At 34.4% G+C, this 26,947-nt stretch overlaps 1 protein-coding gene across 1 annotated transcript in view; it reads right to left on the bottom strand.

Moving 5' to 3' along the window:
* The window catches only part of LOC149082556 (glutamate receptor ionotropic, NMDA 2B-like), a 226,025-nt gene extending 213,900 nt beyond the window's left edge, over window positions 1-12,125 (bottom strand). The window contains exon 1 of the mRNA XM_089235799.1: window positions 11,950-12,125. The gene's annotated coding sequence lies outside the window, so the exon portion shown is untranslated. The remainder of the gene's footprint in view (window positions 1-11,949) is intronic.
* Window positions 12,126-26,947: the final 14,822 nt, after the last annotated feature.

A 26,947-nucleotide genomic window follows, 5' to 3' on the forward strand; every position in this document is an offset into this window, starting at 1 on the left:
TAGTGTGAAGTGCTGAGCGGAGGCATAGCAGCCTCCCTTAACTACAGCAATTTTCGCCCCAGTTGGAGTTTTTGTATTAAGAGATGGTATTTTTTCGGCCCGAAATATACTAAGAAATTGAATTTTGCAAGGGGACCCGGATTCGATTCCCGGAGGAGACGAGTCCCTTTTCTTTCCAAATATTAATTTCGGCATAACAACCAGAAAATGCAATTTCTCAGTATATTTCGAGCCGAAGAAAAATACTATCTCTTAATACTCCCCAGATAAATTTGCATAGGAACAATGTAAAAATCTCTGGAATTCCTTTATAACGAAATTTCGTTATTACGAAGTGATTTCTCCTGTCTCTTGAAGTTCGTTATAACGGGATTCGACTGCACTAACAGCGAATCCGACTGATGCTACGGGATAGCGATAATCCTTGGCTGCAAATTAGAGTTAAACATATCACTTAAAATTGTATGCTCATTTCGTCAAATCTGTTTAAAAAAATGTAAAAACCTATGCCAACTCGCCCCAGATGTGAGGTAAGTTGGCATATCATGATGGTTGGAAGTATATCAGGAATAAACGTAAGTTAGCGCTAGAACGCGACGGGAATTTCAAACTTCCTAGAACGGCGGTAGCTGTCATTTTGACAGTATAGGAAAAAATCGATATAAATTATTTTTCTTCATCGAAACTTCTCTAAGCAGTATCTAGTCAGTCTCTTTGAGTTATTTTTACAATAAACCTTTGTTCGCGAACCTTTTTTTTTTAACTTTGGACAAACTCGTGCGCTCTTGTACAAAAAAGCTCGTTATCACAAACACTGATCTCGTGTTTTGTTATCTTAACCGCTTTGACTTTGTTTTTCTTGAGCTCTTGTAATTCGTGGCTTAAAATTTTCGTTTGACAGTTCGCTGACAAGGTTTGAAGTGTAATACGGTTGAGAAATTTGCAAAAAGATTGCATGTGTGGAATCAAAAACCGTGAATAACCGTCAAATTCTGAGCAATGTAAAATAATACGTAAAACAACTTCTCGATGCTGACTGCACTGAATGAATTCTTTTTTTAAAAAGAAAAAACATCAACGACACTCATTAGTAGAGGAATAAAATTTCATAATTTCTGGCGAAAATTTCCTTCTACGATTGCAATCTTTTGTGTGCATGGTACTCAAGAACTAGATTTTCTCCACTTACCAGCTGTATAATTATTTTTTTGCTCAGTCGAAAGCATGATGTGATAAAATAATGGCACCCCATTTCATCATGCGACGCTCCGAGGATAGAATCGTTGGTGGGTACCCCTCTAAAATTATTTTACAGTGTGAGGGAAAACAAAAAAACGACAACAATATCGTCTCAGATTCTTTACTCGAGCCCCCCTCCAGGGATTAAATCGTGAGAAATTAAGATTCTTTTCGTCGTGCGACATTGCATCAGTGAATGCAATGCAGAAAAATGCTGTGTGTGTGTGCGCGCGCGCATTTCAGCATACTTGCAATCATATTATTTAAATATCTCTATAGCAGTCAAAATGACCACAACCGTCGTTCTAGGGGTAGAACTTCATTTTTTTTCACTAAACGAATAACACCAGAATATTCATATTCCAGGAACTTGAGAGGTTCAACAAGATGAGAAAAGTCATGAAATTTCAACAACCTAAGATAAACCGTTTGATTGTAATCGCGTGTCAAAGTAGCTTTGATGTCAAAATGACCGCTTCTGGCGCTCTAGTATTGGTTACTACAAAACTTTTATTTCAACACAAAAATGCACAAAAAAATGTTCATTTACGCACTCACTATTTTGAAGAAGAAAACGAATGTAAAAAGAGTGAGAGAAAAGTTACATAAAAACCAAAAAAAAAAAGAAAGTCTCCATTCACAGCTTCATGTGCACCAAGAAAGTAAGCCATCGCTCTTTTTCCTCAGTCACCATGTTGGGAATTTTGCTTGTTGTGGCCTTGTATTAGTATTAATTATTGTTATTTCCGCACAATTTTGCTGTGGTTATACCAAATCCGTAAGTTGGTATATGATTTTTGCTCTGTGCCAACATGCCAGTCAAATGCAATGCCAACTTGTCCCACCATGATTCTTTACACAAAAGAGCTGCCTCACTATTCCACAAAAGTTGCATGAAGCATTTCAACACTTGAATGTAAAACGTTATTGAGCACTCTACCCGTCAGAACTGTTGAAACATCACAACATAGTTATGGGTTTCACAGAATAAAAAAAATTTCTCTAGGAACTCGAATCACACTGAAACTACAATGGATGGATACAACATCTCCGGGTAGTTTACAGTGGTATTACTAGTCTGCAGTGCTCACTGTGGTAGTAAAGAGAAGCTGTTTGCCCATATTGCCCATATGCGAACACACACTCACTCTCTCTGTCTCTCTAGCCCCGTTCTCCCCTAAGAAAAGATTCATTAAAGAAATCGTCGAGTTTTTTAGGGGATAGTTATCAGTTTGGATGCCCGCTTTACGCACTAGTGAAAAAGGTATGAAAATTATTTTTTTTATGAGAATCTATTTGGGAATGCTACTATCAAATGCAGGCTGTCCCAAATTGTTTGCACAGACATAAGATATCATTTTTACCGTTGACTTTTTAGAAACACGGTTTCATCTAAAAAATGTTTTCAAATGACGTCCAGTTATTTAAAATTTTAAAATTTGTTTCAGGGGTCGTTTAAATGAAAAAATAACGAAACCAGCATTTTATATAGTCCCCGTATGCTAAACATTCCAGTTCGAAAAGGCATTGCAAAATATTCATATTTCTAAATCCAATATTTATCTAGTTGTTAAATATATAAAATCACTGTGTTTTTTGTTATCACATTTTTTGACAATGATTTAAGAAATAATAGAATTTGTGCAACTTTAAATTTAATTTACGTTTCACAATTTGTGAACCACACAATTAAATCATTGGTGAAAAATGCTGAAAACGAAGTAGAATATATCCGCTAACATTGAATTTAAAAATATGCAATTTTTTGTAAATGATTTCTCAGAGCCACATTCACATTTAACTAATTGGAAGTTTCAGCATACAGAGTCTACATAAAAAGTTGGTTCTTTTATTTTTTGTCTTTATTTTTATTTTATCTCTTGGGAAATTTAAGATATTTTGAGTAACCATTTGAAAACTTTTTGTAATTACAAGTATGATTCTATAGTCAACGCTTGCAGAGATATCCACTGGGCAAACAATTTGCCCAGTGGATATCTCTTGCCTTCACTTACAGATATCATATACGATCTCCTATCATCTTGTTAGTACTTAGATATTTTCTGTATAGTAATTTATCATTCCTAGTGTTGAGAAAAAAAAATCAGTTCAATGAACAATCTGGAATGGAGTGCACTACCATTCTAGCCAGGCATGTACCTCCTAAAGTCTTTCTTCACCACTTCTAACGAACAATAGAGCACACCGAAAAGTAATGTCCTCAGCTTGTGAACCATGAAATTATACTCATATATCTGGGTGGTTGTACTGTTATTTATTAAGAAATGCTGCCATCAAATTTCCTCATAAGCAGTTGGAAATTCGTAAATGAGTTGGAAGTAACTTTCCTTACATAGCACAATAAAAAAACGAGCTGGAGAGAGTTTCCAATGCATCTGTTTTTTCAAGAATGATAGAATTACAAATTATATTCTCTATGAATTTATATGTTACGTTAAATAGGTGATTATATGCATAATTGCCAAAAGTCAGATAAATTTCCTTACATTTATTACTTTCATCGGTGATGCAAGCATAATTCCATTGTAAGTTGTGTATGCTTGATGTATATCACAGAATATTTTTGCCGCATTTTTACATAATTTCCGGAGTGTATTTTATCAAATATTGAGATAAATTCATTTGTTAATTATTTTTTAAATAAAAAAAAGACATGCAATAAAACTAAATAAATAATGAAATAAGTATTTGTAGGTATAAAAAAAAACTTCTGACAACTCGAATCGAAAATAAGTTCTCAGTTGCTCTACATAGCGTTGCAATTGAATTGCTAGTTATATGATAATTTGTAATACAGTCGAACGAGATTAAATCGAAGCCCAAGGAAACAGAAAAAAAAGTTCGATTTATCCCAAATTCGAATCATCCAATTTACCCATATAATAGATAACTGAACTTTCACAAAAACTCTTAGAAATTTTTAAATATGCATTGAATGTTATCTTTTACTTTACCAATTTCCTCGTTGTTGCAATTTATGTTTTGTATAAAGCGTAAAGCATGAAAACTATTTCATTAAATAATTTGTAATTTCACTTTGTTTTCTTATGGATGCTCTCAACCATTGTACAAAATATTCTGGCGGATATTTATAGAAAGATGCGGTATTCGTGCTTCGACGGCAGAATTTTTTTCTAACATGGCCGTGGCAAATAATAGTGACCTCTGTTGCTTTCTTCGATTCGTTTTCATCCTCTCCATGAGGGAATTCAATGTGACTTTACTTTACACTTTTCAACCGCATCCGTAAGTCAATATCAATTTTCATTTTATAAAGTTTAACAAACATATGAATCCCATTTGGTCACGATGAAAAATGTTTGTAAGCCACATTGATATTCCAAAATGAATCATGGTGGAAACGCATGGATCTCCAAAACATTTTGACCACTCACTACCACTCCAGCTATTAACAATTCCGTCTGTGGAGAAGTCGATCATCATATACACATACTTTCGTATCTCCTGAGTAGTAGCATATGCATCTGCGATTGGCAGGTGCTAATAAAATCATCCCAAAATCCAGCATCCCGCGAAAAGTCAAAAGGAAGTGTGTGTGTGTGTGTGTGCTGCGCGCGTTCGTGCGTGCGTGCGTGAGCGCCCCGAGTGGTGCAGTGGTAAGATGCTCGTTTAACACCGTGAAGGTTCTGGCAGGCTCGCAGGTTTGATCCTGGAGATGTAACATAGATAACAAGTTCTTTCTCTAAACACACCTGAGGCGACCACCGATAGATGGAGCATTCATTTCCGACCCGACTCGATTGGTAGTAAATAGCTGTGAAACGATATGACCAGATAGGTGTGAGGTAAAGTAGTAGTGCGCGCGTGTGTGTGTGGGATTTTGTGGGCTAAGTTTTAGTCCACAAGCTATATGTAACATTTTGAAAAAGATCAGACACCACGATATAAAGAAAAGGATGGCTAGAAGTAAAGGGAATTCGTCGGAAATTCTGAGAAAATAGACAATTTGCACGTGACGTGTCCCAAACATTAGGAATGTGAATTAAATGGGTAATTTTTTTCAACGTGAATTGAATAAGAAACTCGAAATGATTCCATAAAATTGTAATTTGCCACGTTTGAATTATTCAAGTTCAACTGTATTAAAATGAGGTAAACCATCAGAGGGGGAACTATATGGCCAGCTTTATTAAACGACTAAGCGTTAAATAATTAATGAATGAGTTGTGAAATATGCAGAATATATATCTAATACATAATATTATAAGTTTAATGAAAATCGTTATATATGAATTTTCAAGTATTTGCAGCTGCAACACTGAAGATGATTGTAATCACGATAGCTGTAATGCCATTAATTCCTCTTTAGAAAATTATGAATTCATTAAATGGTGCTAAAGCTCCTGGAGATATTTATACAAATGACTATCATTTTTAAATTCACACTATATATGAACGAAATTTATCAAATTTCAACATTCTTAACAGTGATTTCTGTTGAATTTCTGAAAAATGCAAGTCTATTCATTGATGATTTGTCACATCCCTTAATACGAGCTGGTTGGCTAGCATGCATAGTAAACTACGATTATTCATAATCACCGTATTTATCACATTTATCGTAACATTATCCTTCCGTGGGATTGGCGAATGTTTTACCTGCGGGGGTACTTTACATATCACAATAGGATTACAGCGTGAAATGCATAGGAAATTTAAAAGCATTAATGCACAGGTTGTATTATTAGTCATGCAGTATACCGAGTGTATTTATACCGTATACCGTAGATTGTCCAGAAGGGATAAATATTTGTATGATTAATTCTAAAATTAAGGTAAAAATTCAAAAACTTTCAGCAAGGAAAAAGAAAACCGAGTTTTAATAATCTCCCTTCTGGGAAAATTATATAAGCGTTGAAGTATGAAAATTAAAAAAATATGTATAGCCCCCCCCCCCCTCCTCCCTTAATTTAAAATAAAGGTAACGTAATAAGAATTGCGTCTTTTCTATTCTACCGAAAAGTATTTTCCCCGTATCATTTTGCCCGAAGAATTTTTGCCCTTCTGTATTACTTCTGAGGCTTGGTAATTTTAGCAAATAAATAAGTGGCAAAAGTCTAGGATTTAAATTATAGATATCTCGAAAAAATTACATTTATGTTACCTACGGTTAAACTTCTCTTAGTAAGCTAAAAGTAATAAATGATTAAACCCTCTCATATTTTATTGAGCGAGGCCGTATAAAATTTTTAATGTTTAAATTTCCTCGGTTATTATTTTACAAGATGGTGTGAAGTTATCACAGACCAATTTTTCTTTTACTTTTGTTGATATCTCTTTGGATTTTTCTTTAATTTTAGAATCATTCACGAGTTTTCACTCATTTTATACATCATTCGTGAAACGTTGTATTTGTCTCTTGTAATATACTCTCACATAAATAACATCGAAAGGAAAGAATAAACAGCATGAAAAAATGAAAAACGATTTATGCCAGAACGAATTGAGAAAATAATAATAATAAAGACAGAAAAGAAAACTGACAAAATAAGAACCATACCCAGAGAAAAAAGTTCCAAGAAAATTTCGTAGTAAAGGGGAAAATCTTGAATTATGGGAAATAGAGAGAAATATCAGTGGCAATTAGTATCATTCTTTGCTTTCAAGGAAGTGGAGCGTACATGTATTTGAAATATAGATTGAATATGAGAAGGAATTCGCAAACATATACTTGCCGAGAAAGAATTTCGTATACTGCAAATATTTCGCAAACGTTCGCGTTTTAAATGGACATATTGAGTTTTAAATATTGAAAAAGTTTGGCGGAAGAAATTATAACAATTTCAAGATGGATCTTTTAATTGAAAATTTCGTTTCGTTTCATGTATTACATTTTTTCTTGTGTAAATATTGATAAACACGTTGATAAATTCTGAACTCATTGAAAAGATTTAAAGGTTAAATAATGAAGTTAACGGCCTCTCGCAGATGCAATCGCAATATCAGTAAAAAACACGCTAGGAGTTCACTAAAAAAATCACGTTCTTAAGAAAACTTTTTAAACTTTTGGGCTGCTTAAAGTTTTCTTTGGGCTGCTGATTTCAAAACTGGTGTTGGTTTTGCCGAATTCACTCTAGTTTTTGAGATAATGCATACGCTCAACAATGTGATTTGTATGCTACTTGTACACCACTGCCCAGAGGCAATCTAGCAAAATCAATTCCAGATTCGGAATAAGCGTTCCAAAATGATCTAAAAACCACTGAAATATCTTTGCCAATGATTTATTGCATTTATTCGACGAACAGATCAGTTTCAATGTGATCTGTACGATGTTTATGGTATTACCATTGGAATTTAATTTCCATCTCAAAACCTAGAGGCAATCGGACAAAACCAATGCCAGATTCGAAACCAGTGCTCCAAAATCATCCTGAAATCACTGAAATATCTTTGAGAGTAAAATCAGTATTGAGCAGCATAATTTTCATGAATTTCATCACTGTTCGATAACTCGAAAACTTTTAACGCAACATTAAGTACAATCCTAATAACTCTGCTTCTAATTTTAGAGATTGTTCTAGAATCTAGAACATTCCCTGCGTTATCTGAATTAGCTAAGAAAACATACTAATTTCCATCGAATCTTCATTCTATATAAAGAGGAATTTCTATCCCGGAAGATATCTTGTGGCAAATTTCCTCAACGTACACCCTGTTTGTTTCTTCTAGAAAAGGAATGGCGACAAAGCATTGAGAGTATTCCAGAGATGGTGATGTGACACGATTCACGTATTTGCCAGGAGATTAATTCGCTGGCAGTTTGCCCGGACTTTGACCAATAAATCTATAATCCTCAGCTCCGGAAGTTAACTAAGATGTGATTTGAATTTCATCTAGCTGCCATTTTTGTCCTAATATATCAATAACAAGTGCAATGAGAGGAAAATGGAATGGTTGTCCCGCCTCTCCATCGACATAACTGTTTGCTCATATTTAGTAAAGAAAAAGAAAACATTGAAGAGAGTCGATGCCCTCATTCATAACTGTTTTTCTCTCTGTGTTTATTGCCATGTAAAAGAAACGTTTATTTACATGTGTTGCGATAAATGTGAAAAATATGGTAATTTATACATAACTATCGGTTATTATGCATAATAGCCGGTTACTACGCATACTTACCAATTTGGTGAGTTTCATAAATCACTTTTACCGGTGAATATGCATAATGCACTTAAGCGTCATTGGTAAAATTTGATAAATACTGAAACCATCGTCACTTTTGTCGGCGATTACGTATAATAATCAAGTGTAATTTGTGAATTTTCGAAAATGAAAAAAAAATCCAAATTGTATGATACGTGACGACAAACATTTTGCAGAACGATAAAAGCCTTCCGCTAGTTTTGTGGGAACATAAACAAACATTCTCCCTATTGATAAGTCCTCTGCAAAGCCATTTTACTGATCTATAAATGTTCCATGGATATTTCAAGTAATCTGGAAATATTTCCCGGCCGCATCCCTGAAGTGATCCGCGGATAACTAAGTAATCTGGGAATGTGCTGCAACTAACTTGAGTGATGTAGAACTGCCCTGGGGTCGCTTAAGGTGCTCTGAAACTGTACCATATGCTACCCAAGAGGTCTTGTGCCACGGCCAGCTTAAACGATCTGGAGTTGTGCTACGGTCACTTAAGCTATCTGTAAATGTGCCATTTAGTTCATTTTTACAAAATAATGTTTGAGGTGGTAGACCACGGCAGGTAACCCACGAGGGTCACATTTGGTCCGCGGGCAATGGGTTTGGCACATATGGCCTAGAAGGTTGGTCACAATTAATTTTTCTTCAAAAGAAATTTTGAGTTCTTAGCCTTCAAATAGCATTGAAATTTACAGAAATTGATTACGTTCATGGCTGAGGTAAAACATCTTCACTAATAAACAACTTTATCCACCAATGTCAACAGCATGACGACAGCATGATGTGGAGGGGGGGGGGATGCATGTGTGGTGTAGCAGTAGTAGGTAGGGCCTCCAAAAAATGGCTCGGGATACATGATGTTCTTAAGTCAGCCACCTCGTTGGGCAATTTGCCTGTTGTAGCGTTGTATTTGTATTTGTAATACTTTATGTCAGTACCAGTAACAGGAAAATTCAAAAACCATGTGTTTTATAATACTCTGGGGATTTGCATATATTTACAACGATATGCGCTTTTGTGCAGCGTTCTCTATCCACAAAATTATATACCTAATTTTTTGTGTAGGAAAAAATCCACTTTCATAACAATAATTTTTCCGCGCACCGCATTCGAATATACAGATTCCTTCAATTTTTTTGTGACTATATAAGAATAGGGGAAACTTCCCATCCTTTTTTAGCCACAAAATCTACACAATGCATCCACTACAAATTAAAAAAAGATCTTTAAACAAACTTGCAGTAATGCGTACATACACATCATCTTCAATTATACAATGTGTACTATGCAAATTATTTCATAAATTCTATCGGCGAAATGTAATAATGTGATTTGTTTTGAGCACGGAATTTTTGTTTCATAAAATAAGAGTAAACAATAGAGTATTAGGGTTTCTGTATGTCTTTACCCCCATTTATTCCAAATAGTGAGAAGCAGGAAACTCTATAATTGAAAATTAAAATAAATCACTGTTGAAATGAAATTTTTATATTATTATATCAGAAGTTATTTGTTTTTTATCAACGTAATATTTGTGTAATGGTGAATTTTTTTTTTTAATTTCAAGATATTCGCCTGTAGAATGGTTTTCACTGCAAGGTCGTTCTGTGTGCGGGGAAACAAATTCGATAAATCCATTGCGAGTGCGTATTTGTATTCAGCATTGCTGTTTTAAAAAAAAACAATTTCTTTTTAAGATTCTATTCGCCTCTTCTAGTTTTGTTCGGTTCAAAAAATTAAAACAAAAACTGTTCTCGTATATATCTACGCTGCACAAATGAATGGCCGTATTCTGACGTCTCTCGTATGAGCTCCAGTACGCGGAAAAAATCCCACAAAACTCAGCGATCTTAAATGTCAAATTCTCGACCATAAGTCACGAATTCCCCCGATACAGAATATGATTCGGAACATTTTTCATCCATCATAAAACCAAATACGTTGAAAAAAATACACGATACATACAAAACATCAATTTCAGCCGATCAGATGTTATATTACTCAAATAATTCCAACGTTTCTGCCAATAAAGTGTTGAACTTTCCGTTCACAAGAGAAATATGCTGTCCTGCGTTAGAGAGATGTTCAGTTATGTTTCAGCAATCAAACGCTTAACACACAATGACCTTACCAATATATCTTTACACTCCAATATCTCTAAAATTTAAACCCACAATATTATAGGCAATACTTACACAATGCTGTAAAAAAAAAAACCTTCAGTGGTAATCTTATGTTGTTGTATGATCTGTATATGATAAAATTGGTTTATCACTTTCGTACACGGGATAGATATCTCGTTAACCTTTTTCATTATCGTTGACTTTCTGTTGGACCAGACCTGTTGGATGGAATACTGCTCACCACACGCCTACAGGTCACTTACAGTTTTTGATATATCACTGTGATTGTACATCATGATACAAGAACCGCATCTAACCACATTCATTCCATGGGAATGGGGATTTTTCATTTCGGATTTACTGCAGTTTAATTTAGAATAGCTCTACAAGTGTTTACTGACATGAACATTCAACGCAATATCATTTCAAATTTGAGTGCTTGTAGTACCATGCAGATTATGCGAAAATTCACTTAATTTCTTACAAAGGCACTAAGACAACAATAGGACAAAAGTTACTTTTTAATTACTGAATATCCGGAATTATGATAATTAAAAAATTTTAAAAATTCATGTCATTTCATTATGTTAAACACGTGGAAAATGTAAGATTTATGCGACTGCATTGTACTTACGCATATTCACATGAGATATCAACTCGTATTCTCAGTGCTACAATGACGATATCGAAGAAATCAGTTAAGTTCTCAAATTTACACTGAAATTTGAATATCACGCATGATTATCGGACGATATAAAAATAAGTTAATGATAACAAAGTTTTATAAATAATGAAAACACTGAATTTATCATTACACATGCGCATATTTTTGCAAACTCATTTCGGACACAATACAACTTATTTTCCATTAAATTTTATCCGTATGAATAATTTTATTTATTTATATCAATCAAAAGTTCCATGTGGATTGGAACACCGAAATGAATCATAACTAATCATCTGTGTGCGTAACTGTGTGGCGAATTCATAAAAATACCATTAAAGTGCTATATTTTTTAAATTTCTTTCGGAAATTACAGTCAGTATAAATAAAATATGTTAATTTTTGAGAAGTATAAATTAATAAAATTATATTTATATATGGTTGCATTTGGGTGAAATTAATGTTTAGAGACGTTTCCTATTTTGTTGCTCTTCATAAGGATGAATACGCCTAATCAAAAAAAGTTCCGAAGAAACTATTCATACGAATATTTTTTTTTTCACAGAATTAGAGTTTTATTTATAAATTTTCCGATTATCACCAATATCATTCTTTCGGGACGTTAGAAAAAAGTTTTGCATCTAAAAACTAGTGCTTTAAAAAAATTTATTCATTTATTTTTTATACTCCAAAACGGATATATTCTTCTACTCCAAATAATTGAAATATTGCACTCACCAAAGTACTCGAGTCGCACTCGATTGTCCGTGATGAGGAGGGGGAACCGGACAGTTTTGCTCGCCAGCAGCAGCAGATAGAGAGAGAGAGAGACGGCGTGAGAAATTCCTAAAGGACGTGGCTCTCTCTGTGAGCGGCTTCCGCGGAACAGAAAAGGAGCAAAAGAAACTGTTGCTGTCCGGTCCGCATCTTACGGAATCTCACAAAATCCCTTTTTCCTCTGGAATCCGACGGCGCGTGCGCAGCCCAAAAACCGCGACCTACACAAGGACACAGTCGGATAATCATAGCTAAAGACGAATCACGCAAATACAAAAATACTAAAAGTGAAACACTTCCCCCGGGTCCACATCATGTGCGATACAACACATACACACATTACAAAAAAACATGATACCTTGCCGTATGTTTCCTTTTTTGCAAAATATTTACTGAAATCAAATCTTTGCTCTCGATCTTGGTTTGCCGATCAGTTTAATAGTCAAACAACATTTTGAAAGTCCACATTTAAACTATTAATTTGTTGGAAGATAGTTATAAAAAACTAATATAGCAGCACATTGTGTATGAATCTATTCTATCTTTAATTCTTTTTATTTGTAATATTATTTTTTTTAAATTCATTATCTCTTTGATCCATTATTTCTCTTTTTCTCATCCCATCTTTACGGTATTTAGGCTGCGACAATCATATTTTTATGGGCTTTTCTCCAAACTAATATTATAGTAGTATCTGTAATATTGATGGAGAGTACATTTTATATTTTTATATTTTATATTTGCACATTATATGTACATATTTATATTTTTTCTTATTTTATGTGAGTATTTTTTTCTTATCTATTTCATATTTGCACATTTTTTTAGCAAATTTTATATTTGTATATATTTTTATTTATTTCATATGTGTATTTTTTCTTAACAGTTTTTTATTTGCATTTTTTCCTATACATTTTTACATTTATATCTTTCCTTACCTATCATTTAGGCTCACTTATCCTTACATTTTTTTATACTTTTCTTATCTTTCTTAATTTTTCACACTTTTCCTTCAACCTATCCAATTATTAACTAATATTTCTTAATTATTTACCTTTTCCTTTCTATATTTTGTCTCAGCCACCTCGTTCAACACTTTGCCTGTTGTGGATTTTGGATGTTTTATATATGTGAATAAGTTCGATAAAATTTGGACCAAAATAATTTATCAACCAAATAATTTATAAGATAAGTGTTACCGAATTAATTTATTTAACAAAGCAACATCTTGTTAGAGTTTTTTTTCGAATTCGGAGTAACTGCGTTGGTTGCAAGAATATATAATGTTCAACCAAATCAAGATGAGTCATTCACGTCAATTTGTTCTCATCTGGTGGTTATGCATTCATTTTACATATGTCTGTATGTATATTCTTTTTTCTTTGATACTCATCACACAATTTCTTTCTTTGATGCATCTTTGAAAGTATATAGGGTTTGATATGATTCACATATGATGATTAATCATGTATTTGTGCTCATGCATCTATGTATTTATTTTTTCTAGCGGGATTTGATATTGCAATCGTTTGTATCCATAATGTCTTTTTTAACTTTTGTATTGTCGCTCTTGTTTGGGAGTCGGAGAATAAATCAATTAATTTATTTGTTTAAAAGTGTAAAGTTTAGGTGAATCCTTGAAAACCACTGTGGAAGTATGAAAAACTAGAAGAACGAGATGGAACCCATTTTGTTGAATATATGAAAAAATGAAAATAATCTATGTATAATAATTTATGTATGAAAAAAACATTTAATTTTGTTAAATCTTGGAATTTTATGTAAAAATAAATGTAAAAATTGCCTTGTTTCAGTGTTTAAAGCCTCGTTTTTTTTTCATTTTTCATCATAAATTGAGAATTTTGTGTTATGTGCTTTTTCGATTCAATTATTTGTTTATTTTATATATTTATTTTACTTGTTCCTTAATCATAATGTAATTTTTTTTTACTCGTCAATACAGGCATTTGCCTTTAGATGGTAAAATATATGTTTCTCATAAATTCACTTCAGTTTTTCTGCATGTACAAAAAGAACAAATTTCATTTCATTTGAAGCGTAGTGTTGAAATTAGTGAAAGATAGTAAGTTCAATAGCGATTTAGAAACAGTAAGAAACGACTTATATATTGATAGTTGAACTTGTAAGTTTTGTTGACTAAAAATTCATTTTGGATTTTTGTTTCAATCATTTTTATCACTTTTTAATATTTTTATCACTCTTTTAATGTTCTTATCACTTTTATAATTTTTAAAAGTTTTTTTTTTCATTATTTTTTTTGTTTCTTTTTTTATCATTTTTTGTTTTTTCTATCATTTTTAATTTTACTTACCACTTTTTGAAGTTTGTGGTATCATTTTTCAATGTTATTTATCATTTTTTAAACTTATTTTATCATTTTTAATTTGAAATGTCATGAAGTATGTTCACTTTTTAAATTTTATTGACACACATCATATCGGAAACTGTAGTTTATTATTATTTTTTTTTTATCCTTTCTTATTCTCATCAGTAATCGAAAAATTATGCCTCTCGTGGTAGCGATGCTTTCTAAGAAAGTGTTCGTTTCGGTGAATGGTAGTGAGTTGACTACGTGTGCTTTAGATGTTTGTGCGCGTGCATGGTATCAAAAATAGCGATATCTAAGGAACAATTCCGCAGGAATATAATCAGCAAAATCTTTCTTTAAATCAGTAACACAGGAAAAATTGAATGTTTGTAGGGTAATGATGAAACTCTCTACGAAGTTAACCGCTGAAGAAATCAATAACGTTATATTGAAATCGTTGTTTGCAGCTAGAGTGCTTAGTGAAAAATACATTTAAATACAGAGAATTAAATTGAAATTTAGCAAGAAATGCGTTTAAATACAGAGAAATATATTTAAATTTAGTAAGAAATACACGTATTCGAACAGCCATGTCATAGTTAGTTATTTAGATTTGTTTCATTTTTTAGTTGTTAATACATCGAGTTTTGTTAGTATTTATTACAGTTGAACTATTTTATTTTCATTTATTTATGCTTCATTTCACTTAATATATTAATTTTACTTTTCTTAAAGTTCCATTTATTGTATTATTGTATTTTTATTGTTTTTTAATTTCATTATTTTATTACAATCATTAAAAATTGTTTTTGTAATCAATTATTTCTTATTTTTAATATTTTAAACACTTACTTCGTTTTTAACTTACGACGTTTTATAAAATAAAACGTCCTTTTTATTTTACTTTTATAAAATTTATTCTAAATTCATTTTTATTTTACATTTGTTTCAAATAATTTTTATTTTAATCATCGATTTTTCTATATTGTTCCTTCTTTTAAAACGATTCGGCGTTAACATCAATATAGATTGCAAAAGAACGACGGCAATTGCGGAAAGATGGTATGGAGATGGATAAAAGTTAAAGCGACTGGCAAAGAGCAAAACTAAGTCTGAGATAAATAGAAAGTAGTAAAATAAACTTGATTCTTAATTATATTTTTCTTTTTTAGATACGCTGTTTTATGGTGTGTTTGAAATGATAATATAATGTATTAAAAACAAGGAATTGTTGAAATTTTCGAATTTTTTCCTTTGTATGAATGCTTTCATAGATCGCGTGTTTGGCGAAGGCTGTAAAAAATTATCTTTACAAAGAAAGTTAGCATCGGGAACATGGAAAATCTATGTGGTTGAACACTATCAAGATAAAACACAATGTCTCAACTAGAGCGATTAAAGTAAGGCAATACGAATATATCGACGGACCACAGTGATGAAAGGGAGTAGGGGGAAATTTGCATGTAGAGACATGCTTTCGTCATCAAAACACACATCATTGGGGAGAGCCCCATTTTGTCCGCTGGCCAAGGATTTGGCTCATATGGCCAAGAGGGTGGGTCACAATGAATTTCTTAAAGATAAATTTTGAGTTCTTAGCATTCAAATAGCATTGGAACTGACAGAAATTAATTACATAAATATAGAGGTATTTTCTTTCGAAATTTTATTTTTTTAAATATTTTTTCATCAAATAAATAAATTTTTGATCGTCGGAGGAAGAGCACGAGGCTCCCTACGCCCCTCAGCGTACGTATCTGATCCCATATGCGTTAGGAGGTAGTAGGCAGAACTGACGAAATTTTACTGATGGGGGGAGGAGTAAAAAAATGACTAAAAATATGTTAACGTAATACTTGAACGGCCCCTTAACCGAAATTTTCAAGCCGAGGTACTTCTGTGCGGGGTGGCCCATGAATTCGTAAATATTCTATAAATTCATAAAAATTGAAAGAACTGGAATTTTTTGCGGTGCAGAAAAATAATTAATGCCACTTTTCTGTCACTAGAGAGCACTGCACGAAAGCAAATCCCAGAATTCCAAGAAAAACTACGTTTATTTGCATCTAGGCAAATAACATTGTTCACAAGCGTACAGCACTACAGAACTTGCTCTATGGTCACCGCATACGACAGTTTGCAACAAGTGACAACACCGTCGACTGCAGTACATAGCATGTTTGGTGACTGACATGTACATGTCAGCAAAGCACATGTACTCAAAACATGTATATATATATTTGTATATATATATATATATAGTTTTTAGTGTATTTTCAAAAGCCAGGGGGGCAACGCCCCCTCCCCTTATTGACGGGCCTGCATGAATGTGCATTATGCGGGGAAAAAAATTCGGTAAATCCGTTGCGAGTGCGTATTTGTATTCAGCATTACTGTTTTCAAAACAATTTCTTTTTAAGATTGTATTTGCCTCCTCCAACATTTTCGGTTAAAAAAAATTAAAACAAAAACTGTTCTCATATATCTATGCTGCACCAATGAGTGGCCTTATTCTGACGTTCATCGTATGAAAGTCAGAACGCGGAAAAAATCCCAAAAAACTGTCATCTTACATGTCAAATTCTCTACCATAAGTCACGACTTCCCCCGTCTTCATTCGGAACATTTTTTATCCATCATGAAATCAAATACGTTAAATAAAATACACGATACATACAAAACATAAATTTCAGTCGATCAGATGTTATATTAAGCAAATAATTCCCTTTCTGGAAATATATAATTGAACTTTCCATTCAAAGTAAATATGCTGTCCTATGTTAGAGAGATGTTTAGTTAGGTTTTAGCAATTATCATTTAATACACTCACACAATGACCTTACCTATATATCACTATATCTTCCGTATATCACCGATATCGAAGATTTAATCCCACAATATTATAGACAATATTTACATAATAAAATTTTCGGCGGTAACCTCATGATGTTGTAGGATGTCATGGTAAAATTGATTTATCACTTTCTGGAGCAGGATAGATATCTCATGAACGATTTTCATTACCGATGCCTTTCTGCAATTCAGAGGCTAATAGTTTGTGTATTATGTAATAGTTAATTTCTGTTTTATGTTCAATTATTCAGTACTTGCATTCAGATCACAATTTCCTTCGATTGAAAAAAAAAAAACGGAAACAGATCATCTGTGATCCCCGGTTATCACCCCTTAGCGGCCGTCTGCGGTTTCGGCCTGAAATAAGTTTTTCATTACGGTCGGGATTGCCCGGTCGGGAATAAGACGACACCACATCCACAGCTGCTGTAAGTAATGCGAACATGTCAGCTTGATATACTGAATTGTTTTCTTTCATTTTAGCAGCCAGCCCATATGCCCATGACCTCCGTTCCCGCAGTTTTTGTACAGGCAGCTCCTGTACTCAATTCCAGTTTAGAGCCTTCAGTTTAGTATACGACGTATTTCCCATCCTGGCATACCGAACATTTCCCTCCCCCGCAAGATTTGGTTAACATAAACACAAACTGAATGCCCATACAACATAACAAACATAACATATGTAATCTATAACTGTGCGCAGGTCACTCAAGTGACCTGACTCTTGTTTTTTTAATAGTGTACGGCTGTATTTCTTTAATCTCCTTCCTTTTTTTAATATGCAAACAAGGCTACAGGATTTATTGCCCATAAACTTCTACTAGAAATCACCTTTGTTGTTAAAATTCTGCACATGAAACTCACACACTCTGATTGACATTATCACAAATTTATTTTGTTACTCCAACCTAATTAGTCTTCTTGACTGTAGATCATGCCGAAAAAAAAAATAGAAAAATTGGAATCGATGTGATGAGTAGTCAGATCTTTTCCTCTTTACCGTCTAATCATTCAGAGCTATTTCGAATAAGCCGCTCCACTCTGACGTGACTCTCTTCATAAAACCCACCGCTCCTTTCCCTTGCTCGCAACTCTGCTCCGGATAGATGGGCTTGACTTTTTTAGGTACTCCAGAAATACTACTTTTCCCACTTCACTGTCGAATCGTTCAGAGCTGTTTCAAATAAGCTGCTCCAGTCTGTCATAGCTCTCTTCAGAAAACGCACCGCTCCTTGACCTTGGACGCAACTGCTCCTGGCAGATGGGCTTGCCTTCTCAATCTTGTCTCAGGCATACTGGGCGAACGCTTACACGACATCGATAGTATCATAATTGCTGATACACTTGCTATTCGATGGAAATCCAAAATCCATTGGCATCGCCTTCTGGATTTGTTTGTTCTTTTTTTAATCCCGCTAGTATTAAAGGATGCAGGCGTGCTTCTTGACCCACGGGCTGATTTTGCTCCATCTCACAAGATTCTACCAGATTAAAATATTCAGAAATTTATGACTGAAATTTTGAGCCAACTTAAAATCTAACTTAGAAATTGTTTGTCAACAAGCTAATCACAACGTTAGCTTCTATATTATCATTTATTTTGTTGCACATTCAATATGTATTCCATATAACAATGAGGAAGCACAGCAGTCATTTTCGAAAACAATGGAATCGATTACCGTTCAGTTGAATCGATTGGGTACCTACTAGATTTCTTGGGTGGTTGCGACACGTCAGGATAGCGTGAGGGTGCCCAAAGGCACGGGAAAATATTTTATTGATGAAATCACTATAACTTCATAACTACTGGGTACTCGAGCACTCTCGGTATTTTTGGCATACGTCCGAAGGAATCAGAATTTATTCAGAAATCAGAATGGTTTTTTTTGAAGCTCGTGCCGAGTGCCAGCGCCTACAAGTCTCAAACGATTCCGACCCCACCCCCGAATTTAATTCCTTCCACTTAAGCCTTAACGCTTTTACATTCTAGCATCATGCAAAAATTTTGGCATGGAATGAAAACATGCATATCAAATAAATACCAATACGCTAGCTTAATTATTTTGTCGAAAATGAACTATATTGGCTATAATTCAATGCAGTGTTTCTCAACCTGGGCCCATGAACCCCTCCTTGTGGTCCTGAGACATTCCGAGGCGCCACGGCTGGAAATCAGATGGAAGGATAGCCACAACAAGTATGGTGGGAAAAATTGTGGCAACTTTCGGAATCAGAGGTCCATAGAGCCAGTTTCATCGTATCCCATGGGTCCCATGCCCATAAGAGGACTTACACAATGAAATCTAGCACTATGATTAACAACTGTAATTTTGTAAAAAAAATAAAATGTTAATGCAAGCTAAGAGTGGGGATCCAAAACCTCACTTTCAACGGAGATCCATGTTGAAACGACATGCATAAAACCCCTCACAAGATGGAAGCTCGTGGAACTCTAGCCCAGGGTAGACACTGATCCAGAGTGATGTGTCGGCAGGATCCGTACCTGACCCAGGGTTCCCGAGATCTGTCTCATAAAAGTTTTGTTGATAATGAATTTAATTTTGATTAAATTCAATTCAATAAGTGTAGATTGGAAGGTCTCCCACGGATGAAAATGGAAGAGTTGGTTCTGGGTAATATAGGTGAGCCAGAAGAAAAATATATGGTCCCCAGGGCGCCGCAAGAAAAAAGGTTAAAGAACACTGATTTAATGAATCAATACCTATATAATACTTAATATACTGCTAGCAAAATACATGGTACACAATTGTCGTAAGTGTAAATTTGTACTCTATTCATGTGCTCAATTTTCTCCACTATCTCGAGCATAGCCATAGAAGTATTTGGCTTGAGCCCCCGCTAAAATTTTCAATAATTTCATGAAGTATAGTTTTGCAAACGCATGTTCTTTCTAATTTGGTAATGCTCGAGTCAACAATTTCATAGGAAGAGGGGATTTGAAACTAACACCGCGCACGCGTGGTATATATATATATATACTCAGAGGTCGTGGTCTGCAGAACACTGGTGCTCCGTGAAGCCACTTCAAGTGTTCCACGAAAATACACAATCAAAAATTGTTGCAAAAGAAAAATCTGTATAATTTGAAATAATTTCTTTGTCAGCAGCTGCTTTAAAAAAAATAATAAAAAATGGTTTACTCTACTTGGAACTCATTTCCCCCGAATAAGAATTAGTTACTAATGATGCCTATAATTTAGTTTCATTCACAGAGTAAGACCGCTTTTTATAGAGAGACGTTTAAGTGGTGACAGATAATTTCCGTGGTTCCGGAAATAACCTCTCAGACATCATTCCCACCGATAAGGGAATCGTCTCCATTTCGTTCTCCTTCGAACGAAAAAACCACAGGAAACCACAGCGGTAAGAAAACAGAAAGCCGCCATCAACACCTCGCACCAGGTATTCTTATTTCCTCATCGACCAAAATAATTACTGCGAATTCCCAGATAGAATTTTCCCACGGTCCCCACCCTATACTATAATCTTTTATTCTAACCGCTCCATTAAGAGATTCGATCTTACAATTGGTATCCTCACCCCTGAATTACTTTAATCCAAATACGACAGACCTATCAATAAAACCGCTTTCCATGTGTGTCAGAGGCGGGCCTTAGAGATTATCTGTGGTTCTAGCTTCTCTCCAAGTATCGTAAAATACCTTCTAGATAGCGAACAATACCTAGGGTATCGCTGACACACCTCTGATAAGAGAATTGTCTTCCAGAACAAACCAACGAAGACTACATAGGGAAGAAACCCCCCAACCATCATTCCACATACGCCGTTCTCATAAAACTCGCAACCTTTGCTTCCTTATGGAAGCGTATGTTTCTTTTTTTCCTTTTCATTAACTTACAAGCACCTTACATCGTCACAAACACGCACAAACTTGTCTATAACCTCCTTCATAGCCAGCAACAGCAGTCTGTAATAAGTCGCCAGAGGCAGCCCTCGGGCTGGGCAGCGACGAGAAAAATTAAATTCTGTCTGTCGAATATGAATGTCCATAAATGTAAGCGTGAAAAAAAAGGTACAGACAGGTTTTTCTGCTCTCACATCAGAAGATGCCCAATTTTGACGAAGCTCAGCTGGAATAGTTACTTAAGAATCTTGAACGCTCGTCACAGTTGGTCTTTGGTGCATGGCTTATATTTTCACACCTCTTTCCCCCGCAATAGATTCGCTACGTTTAAAATTATAGGTTTCACATGAAATCGTTTACAGATCCCCAAAAACAAATGTCCCTTATTCGATTTTTCCCAAATCATAGCATGAAAGTCGTACGTTTTACAATTGCAATGCGAGTTACAGTTACAATTAGTCGTTTATTTACAGTTACAATGCAATTTTTCTACTTACCCTTGTCTTCTAATCTTCAATTAGAAATTTGTTGCCCTGATTCTCCTGAGCCCAAAAAATAAATTCCATGTTTCTAAATAAAATATTCGCCGGGGTATTTGTCAGTGAACGATTTTTTAATAAACTGCAGCTTGTTTGCTTTCAACCCCAGCACGAATCAGGTCTATCACTATGGGAAATTTACTACCCAGTGAGTTGTGCCAGACGTGTAAGTGTGTGTACTTGAAAGTCTCAGTGCGTACCTGGTGTGTCTGAATTTTCAGTGCTGGAATATCTATATTTCAAAAGTGAAGTAATTAAAGTGTAATGATTGAATATTCGTATTATTTGTAGGCCTGTTGCACTCTGTGGCGAGACTTTTTAAAGGGGAGATCGACTCGCATTAGCGCCTCGAAGTTGGGGACCACAGAAAGCCAACTTCAGCAGATCACCACTGTGGCGATGGTGGGGTTCGAACCCGGGTCTTCGCTATGCTAGTCCGTTACCATGACCACTCGTTCACCACAGTGGTTAATAAACTGCAACCGCAAAATAATTTTTCGAATTATTCCTCGCGTTTGTCTCTTAATATAAGTTGTTTTTTTGGTGATTTGAACTCAAATATCTCATAGCTAATATTGCACCTGAATATATGGAATGTCTTTCTTGGCTCAGAACAGACTGGGCAAGATTTTAATTGGAAGTTGAAAGACAGGCAAGACCATATAGGAATATCCATATAGGATATAGGAATTCCGTATCTCAATTCATATATGGGCCTTAGCAGAAGAAACGTAATACATAAAATGAACAAGTTATTTGGATTTTGAAAGCCAACACTCGACAGATAATTTCAATTATCTTCTGAACTTTATAATAATTTTTAATTACCTTTTATTTTCATCTGAATCAGATGCAGGTTTAAAAAGCCTCGGAGTTTGTTTTTACCAATACAACTGCAATATAAAAACATGGGAAGTGAAAATAGAAAATCCTACTATAAAACTTTGAATTTATAGTTATTTTTTAAATGCTAATACCAAAATTTATTATTATTTACCAACTATTTCTTAGCTTAAACAGGTTATAAAAATACTACATAAGCTTACCCATGACACTGAAACAGCACCGAGAGATCGTTCACTCAAAACAGTGAAATACGCGACTAAAATTAAACTTTATCCTCTTCAATACAGTACGTTTTGTAAGCCGATCTCGTGTGGGAGGGAAAAAAGTGGCAAGACGGTGACGTCACACAGCAGCTCCGATACCACGACTGAACCAAGATGGCAAGCGCAACTTCAAAGAGATGAAACAGCCCTTACCATATAGCCCTGAAATGGTAGAATAAATGTTGTGAAAATACGTTATTATGCATACTAATCGGATTTATCGCCTTTACCGTAACATTTATAAGATCTGACATATATAATAGAGATAAGACAATTCACAAGTGACAACGATTAGTTATTCAAAAGCACGGAGAGCGATTTACATGCGTATAAGGCGGTATTTATCATATGAGAACATATTAATTTCGAAAATGTGTTCGATAGACGGAGAAATTTTGATGCATCAAATTAATCCTCATACATGAAACAAACATCAAGCATTCACAAATAGATTGAAATACTAGAAATCATTTAGAAGAGAAAATAGGACTTCCAGAATGAATAAGATAACTATAATAATTATTATGATAATAATAATAATAACGAATAGAGGATGACTATTATTTTTCATTGTGACTACATTTAACGAATGGAACTGAAAAATCCGTGAGGGTGATTTCTCGGTTTTACCCTTTCAAAACCAACGATGATACTCTTTAAAGACACGCGAAACGTTCTGTCACTAATTACGTTATCAGTAAGAAGATTTAATTATTTTTCTGAGAGCCAGTGTTCATGATGCGGAATGTACGAGTGTTAAGAGAGAAATATAGAGTGTGTGTTCCAGACTCGAATATTAATTACACCCAAGACATACTCGAATATTAATTATACCAACAGACTTCGAATCATCCGAGTGTAAGTCTGTGTATGCTGTTACAAACATCTCGATACGTGTGTGCGGACACTTTCATTTTTCATTCAAGTCCTTACTTGAAGAAAGAAAAAAAACTATCTAAACCATCTTATCTACTTTGTTTCTAGAGTGCAATGAAAACTCCTGAGGACCCACTGATGCATGAGTGAAAATTATCACGTATGATTGCTTCACGTGTATGTCTAATGATGTAAAATCTGAAAATAATGAAGTGTATAATGTCTAAGTCACTGAAATTTTATTTGAAACGAACAGAATTTAATGTCGTGCTGTTTGCTGTTTTCAAGCAGTATCCAAGCGTGACGATTTTATGTACAGGGTGAGCAAAAAGTCCGTAGAGACTTTAATAATGAATAAAAACTGGAGAAATAACCGAAATAAAAAACGGTTTGCAGAGTTAGCATCGCTAGTTCACGGGAATTTTTTAAAGACAGGAAAAAAAGAAGAAGAATTCAAAAAAACAGCCGATAGGTGGTGCTGGTACGAGCGACTTCGATGGAAATATGCAAATGAGACGGTTATAAGAACTTGAGTTCTTAATCCACAACCAGTTCACCGTTGTAAAATCGTGAATGTGGACCTGCTGCACTATGCCGTTGCTGGATTTGTGACTCGCCTGCAATGTGTTATCCCCTGTTCTGGTGGTCATGTGGAACACATAATGCTGTAATAAACGATTTGGAGGCATTCTGGCCGTCATTTGAGTATATTTTCTTTGATTCGTGTACGTCAGCGCCACCTATCGGCTGTTCTTTGAGGTTTTTTTTCCCTGTCTTAAAAAATTTCTCGTGACCTAGCGATGCTAAACCTGCAAACTACTTTTTAATTTCGGTTATTTTTCCGGTTTTTATTCATTTCTAAAGTATATACGGACTTTTTGCCCACCCTGTATTTATTTGGAATCTATAGATTGTATCCACTTGTTTTTTTTTTTTTTTTTAAATACACATATTTTTGTGGAGGGACATTAATTTACGAAGAACAAACATTTTTCTCTTTAGAAGTGAACTAATTATTTTAATTTAGGTGTGCGTGTGTGTGGTAAATACTGTAATTTTATGTACACAGTTCATTCGACTTTGGTAATCTCAAAATGATTCTTGAGATTATCAATCGAGAATTCTAAAGAAGATGTTCATTACACCGCTTCGAAACTCGGTGTGTCCCCTCGAATGGTCAATCCTGCGTACCACCTCTGCTTAGGGGTTAATATTTTTCGGTATAATAGAGAGGTTATGTTTTATATTCAGGGCCGCATAGAAATATTTTAGTTACCATATTCCCTAAATCATATAATCATATTGATTAATAATCATTTTTCAATGTTTCGAAATACTTGGTACCAATTAAAAGTTAATGAAAATAAAAATTATGAAACAAATGTATAATGAGCACTGAACCATACTGTTCATGTCATATATAAACTATTTGTCTGAAAATTAATTAATTCTTTTAATTACCTTTTTTTCGGAAGAATCAATACATTGAGTCCCGTATCTTCATTCTCTTTGTACATCGATGGCAGTTTTTAAGAAAATTATTAATTAAAATCAGAGACGAGTCTGTTTATTAATTAGAAGTACTCCGAAGTGTATTTAAAAATGTCTCTCCACACACAAGCAGGAAGTATTTTCGTCAGAGCGACACATATTTAAAGACGAGACGTGTGTTTGTTAAACGAAATTCCTCGAGATATTGATCAGGGACTCCCTCGAAACTTTTATTAACCTCTGAGTATTAGTATCTCGCCCTACATGCATTAAACTCTCTTAACGGGTTCTCGGGTCACCTGTAATGAAGTTCAACGACGAGCCAATAATTTGCAAAAACGTGACATCGATGTCTGATCTGTTGTGTCATTAAACTTGTCGGCAAGTACGGAATTGGAATCGGGAAACGTGTAATCGATGAGGATAGAATCGGAAATCTGCTTCCTCCCGGTAAACCTTTATTAAAACCGGAATGCATCGGTTTTCAATTATATCGATGAATAATCTTCCGCACTGGAGATATTTTACTAATGTCTCTCTTGTCCTCCTACTGACTGAGGATTTATTTTCTGATATCGATGATCCACGTGAAAGAGATTCTCGAACGGTGATATAAAAAACAAGTGAAGGGCTGAATTTATTGTCTCTAATATCTTATACGAGGTGGATGAGAAGTCCTGTACACATGTTAAAAATTAATAACAAATCAACCAACTGATACATAGAAAAATAATGAATGAATGGCGTGAAAGGAATACGATAGAAAGGTACAGTTTATGCCAAAATATTTATCATGGCTTGGGTTTTTTTGACCCAAAAATCTTGAAAATATGCAAGCATTTATGTATATCACCTTAAAATTTAAAAAAAAAAAATGATGTTATATAATAATTTCCCCATTATTTCATCTCTTATTTTTGTCATTGTTTCTTATCTTATCAATTTAAAAACAAAAAATTCATCAATTTACTTTTTTAATTAAACTTCACGAAATTAAAATGAAAATCACGCCTATCTTACGTGTAACTTACATAACTTATGTGTTATAAAGGAAACAGTTATTTTCCGGATATTATGCTGAGGTGAGCTCGGAAAGAAAAGTCATCACGTCTCCGCCGGGACTCGAACACAGGCCTCTTTCATACCGGGCAAGTATTATAGCTGTACTTTAGTACGTTCTAGAATGAAACTGGTTTTAATGAGGTGCAGACGCACATACAGATTCAGATATTTAAGGAAAAGAAATGGTGTAGTTTAGTTTCGTCTAAGAAATATTTGAAGAAATTAAATGGCAAGAGGTTTTTTTTTTTTCAAAAATTCGGTAAAAATTACGAGAGAGAAGCAACATTTGAATTAGGCTTATCTGGTTGATTGTTTCTCTAGCTGAATTGAAATGTTGCTGTATATTGAATCGGATTTGCGCTGGAACTTTTAATATGCTTAACAAGATATTATTGATGTATCACCGGGTTCTTTCAAACTAAGCAAGACTCCCGTCTTCCGACACTGGGCAATTCAATACCGTTTAACACCCCCCTCCCCCTCCCAGATGTAAGTTGTGCCGAAAGTGTGTGTATGTCTACACTGAACTGATACCTAATATACCTAAGTATACTACACCGTCTAAGTGCGTGCCCAGTATTGTGCTTAAATCTTGGCATCTGTATTTCGTATTGGGAGTTTAGTGTAATGCTTGAATATCTGTATATTTGTAGGTAAAAATTCTGTAACTTTTTATACTCTGAACACTCCACTTCAGGCAGCGCCAAAATTATATGAAGCGACAAAGCGACAAAAGCGACAAAGGGAGGCAATTGCCAAACTTGAAGGAAAGACAATTTTAGAGATGGAATTAAAAAAAAAACTTTTTTGCTTA

Source organism: Pholcus phalangioides, unplaced genomic scaffold (assembly GCF_987345545.1).
Source record: "Pholcus phalangioides strain wild (caught in Gottingen) unplaced genomic scaffold, Ppha-v1.0 ptg000009l_1, whole genome shotgun sequence".
Classification (NCBI taxonomy): domain Eukaryota; kingdom Metazoa; phylum Arthropoda; class Arachnida; order Araneae; family Pholcidae; genus Pholcus; species Pholcus phalangioides.